The sequence below is a fragment of the Pistacia vera genome, unplaced genomic scaffold, assembly GCF_008641045.1.
Source record: "Pistacia vera cultivar Batoury unplaced genomic scaffold, PisVer_v2 Contig405, whole genome shotgun sequence".
In the NCBI taxonomy this organism is placed as follows: Eukaryota; Viridiplantae; Streptophyta; class Magnoliopsida; order Sapindales; family Anacardiaceae; genus Pistacia; species Pistacia vera.
Genome location: NW_022196230.1, coordinates 1,507,857 through 1,511,594, shown reverse-complemented (window position 1 = coordinate 1,511,594; position 3,738 = coordinate 1,507,857).

Sequence of the window (3,738 nt, the reverse complement as noted above, 5' to 3'; positions counted from 1 at the left end):
GTTTGAAAGCCTAGTAAAGGAATTTTATACCAAGTTTTCAAATTATACAATATGTATTTCAAGTTTGAAATTTGAATAACAAAAAGTAGGGAAAATAAAAAATAAATGCAAAAAGCTTCATTTTTGCGGGTGACCTATGGGGTCGACCCGTACCCGCATGGGAGGTACAAATCATGCATTTCGTACCCGTGAAAAAAATACCCGTGGATCGTACTCGTTTTACTCGTTACTTGTAGCTACCTAGCTTGTATTGCCCGACCCATCCGTTTGCCAGGGTACCTATCACTATCATTTTCATTCCTAAAACACAATTTAGGTATTAGATTAAGAATTGAAAAAATGAAAATAATTTTAAAAATATCAGTCACTTATTATTCTTCTTCAATAACAATCCAATATGAACATAAACGGAGGTTAAGATTTGATCATTTTAAGTATTTAATTTATGGATAAATATGTAATTAAAAATAATAATAAATTGGGCTCTTTTAGTTCATTAGTTGAGGATAAATAGCTCTACACAAGACATAAATTCAGGAAAAAAGCTAGCTAGCCTTGTCTTTGAAACCACCAAGACAATAAGAATGCAAATCAATCAGTGTCCTTGAAACGTATCATAATTTTATTAATTCTCCTTTGGGAAGAACCTCACATGAATTGAAGTAATGGCCAGATATATTCAATCACTTCGAATCTGACCTTATTGCCATTTTGATGACTATAGTTGTTGAACAATCTCATATATGTATAATTAAATAAACAAATATAGATTTATCTCTTGCAAACAACTCCACCGCCGTCGATTCAAGGCAAAATCAGCTTCGTGTACCAAGTAAGTTTGCGAAGAATTGCTCAAACCATACCCACTAACGAATCGTGCAGCCGCACAATAGTACTAAAGAGACTTGACGACGCAAACTCCTTTTTACCGCCAAGACGGGCATATCCCGCCCATCTTAGCTTGCTCACGTAATTACTTGCATAACTTTGGCCAAAACGCCATTAACATGCCACTCAAGGCGTAAAACTTGAAGCTCAAGTCGAGATGGGCGAAGCAATTCTCTTGAGTTAGCGCGTGATATGTACTTGTGAATCTTTCTGTGTGATTGGAACCATTTTAGCTTTGGTCTTGATGAACAGTTCCCACTTCGATCTCTACAACATTCGTGATGTGAGACTTGTGATGGTTACGGTTGGAGATTCAGAGGAGTGAGGACTGCCACTGGTTGCCTTCACCGTCAAAGAGGAAAATGGATTCTCCATTGAAGGAGAGTGAAAGGCCGTCAATTAATTGTCCCAAATGGACGGTTCCTTAGCACCAATGAAGAGTTTGTGAGTGTCAAAGAGATTGGCAAGTGAAGTCTCTCTTCATGTTCTCAGTTGCGGCGACCATGAAGTGTGCATTGATGTGTAGGCTAGAATCGGAGACTAGGAAAAATCTCGGCTCTTTGCCATGGAAGTAGAAGGTGATTCCATCTCCACTGTAAATCGGGGGTCACAGCTCCCAATCGGTTGCATATGTCACAGATGAAATTGAATTGATCAATGAGAATATGCAGCTTGAAAGACATGAATATATATTATAAGAGTGAATGCATGCATGAATGAGTAGTCTTTTATTTAACATATGTCTTTTAGAAATACGAAGAAGGAAGACTTACTGCAAAAGGGGTACATGTGACACAATCAACGTCACATGTTTTAGGGGAGGCAATAGGACAAATTAGTTCCACGCCGTAGCAATGAGGATAGTATTGTTCTCGCAATTAACTGTTTTTGTTGCTGAATTTGATGAAGGCCCACTTGAGGTGGGGGGGCGGTGGAGAGTACAATTAGTAGGAGTGGGAATGGCCGGCGGAGAAAGAGGAGGAATGGAATAGCAGGAGGGAAGGAGAAGGAGTGGGATGGCAGGAGGAGAAGTGGGAGTGGTCGGAGGAAAGGTTGGAATGGCCGGAGAAGAAGGAGGAAATGGGGATGGAAAAGGAGTGTAGTGGTAGGAGGTGGTGAAGGGTAAGTTTTAGGGGGTGAGAGGTGGTGAAGGTAAGTTTTAGGGGGTGGAGGAGGTGAACGCCGTTCACTTTTAGTGGTGCAGGTGGTGGGGGCGGTAGTGTGGAAACGGGTTGACGAGACACAATCCACAACGCAAGTTATAGGGCAAGAATCTAGGCAGTAAAGGTTTTGGTGATAACAACTACAATACTTCTTATCTTGGCACTTCATTTCTTATGCTTTTGGCAGCTCCCTCCACCACCACAAACGCATCAATAGGAGGAGAAAATCAGAAAATACACATAATTGTGCCATAGTTCAGCCACGTCTTAGAGAGCAAAGGATATACACAGTTATTGTGTGGATCTTGTTGCTAAGCTTGACTCGTTGTATAGTGATTTACTTTTCCATTGTTGAGCAATATAGCTTGAAATTAGCATCAATTAATGGTTTTTCGCGGCTTAATGCTTTGTTTCTTAAATAAGTATTAAGATGATCTTCGATTCTGGTGCTTTTCAATAAGGACATTTGAAAAGTTATAAGTCAACTTTTAAAATTCAATAGAATAAGAGTTCGTATTACACAAAAATTAAGCCACAACTTAGTTTTAGGGAGGAGTTAATTCTTTTTAGTCCCTATGGTTTCAGTGTACTTTTTCAGGATAATGGTTTCAAATACTACTATTTTAGCCCTTTGACTAAATAAAATGTTTGTTGACTATTAAATTTATAAATGGAAAGGACCAAAGTATCCCTATTTTAAAGTTACTAAAATTTTTTTGAACATTGGTATAAGAATATTTTAAAATGTGTATAAATATGTATATATAATTTTATACAATTTTATAAAATAAATCTTATACCACTATTTTAAAGTTACTAAAATTTTATTGAACATTGGTATAAGAATTTATTTTATAAAATGTGTAATAAAATTATATATATATATATATATAGACACACACACACACCAAAAACAAAAATATATTATACATTACAAATTGAAATAAATAAATAAATTACACATCAGAAAATTATATAAATATGATGAATTTGTACTGTATAATTTTGTTTATTTAATTTGAATTTGTAGTGTATAATGTGTTTAATTGATTTAGGGTTGACTGTGTAGGTAATTTTTCTTTTTCTTAAAGGAGGCATTTTTGTCCATTCAATATGATTTTAATATTTAACTAACATTTTATTTAGTCACCAACAAAGCTACGGACACCGATTATTTTACACCGAAAATGTGTACTGGCCTACGTGTACGCGTGACTCACACCAACAGTCAGACGCCTGATTTTTTTATAAATACTTTTCTAGTGAATGGCCGTCCATCAAATATGGATGGCCGTTCACTCACATGGACTCCCGTCCATATTATATGGACGGGGGTCCATATGCCATGGATTAGCGTTCCCATTTAAAGGACACCCGTCTATAATTAAATATAATAAAAAAAAATTTATAAACATTAGGGACATTCGTTTATCCGTTATGGACGGCCGTCCTTTTATTTTGGTCAGACGTCCACAAATAGGAGACGCCTGTCCTTAATCAAAATATGAAAATAAAAAAAGAAAAAACTTTGGGGACGACTATCCATTGGGAATGGACGCCAGTTCCTTACGTTTGGACGGGCATCCATACTTTAAAAAAAAAAAAAAAAATCTAAACCTCTTCTTCCCTCTTCTTCTTCTTCCTCTTCATTCCCCATCTCCTCTCTTCTTCCTGTTCAGTGTTATTC